Source organism: Rhagoletis zephyria, unplaced genomic scaffold, assembly GCF_001687245.7.
Source record: "Rhagoletis zephyria isolate East Lansing unplaced genomic scaffold, Rhagoletis_zephyria_1.1 Rzeph_scaffold_01019, whole genome shotgun sequence".
Classification (NCBI taxonomy): domain Eukaryota; kingdom Metazoa; phylum Arthropoda; class Insecta; order Diptera; family Tephritidae; genus Rhagoletis; species Rhagoletis zephyria.
In genome coordinates, this window is record NW_016158103.1 from 73,440 (window position 1) to 73,755 (window position 316).

Below are 316 nucleotides of genomic sequence, written 5' to 3' on the forward strand. Positions count from 1 at the left end.
ATTAGTATGGGACCACCTCTGAGACACTACCTTTCCGATGCAAAAAGAATTATCGAAATCGGTTGACGTGGTCCAAAGTTATGCGGTAACATACATAAATAAAAAAAAATAAAAAAGATATTCCGACGAACTGATAACCTCCTCCTTTTTTGGAAGTCGGTTAAAAATGTTATAACGGCATTAATTGTAGCTTTTAACTTTAAAATTTGTTGTGGAAAGAAAAAATTGTAGCTCTCGTTTTTTAAGAAAAAGCGGTAACGGAAAAAATTTGTAGCTCTCGTTTTTTAAGAAAAAATGGTGCTGTATGGTGTCAAGT

General features: G+C 33.2%; 1 protein-coding gene across 2 annotated transcripts in view; it reads left to right on the plus strand.

Moving 5' to 3' along the window:
- LOC108362464 (TBC domain-containing protein kinase-like protein) overlaps positions 1–316 on the plus strand; it is a 48,700-nt gene that overhangs the window by 13,942 nt on the left and 34,442 nt on the right. The window lies entirely within an intron of this gene.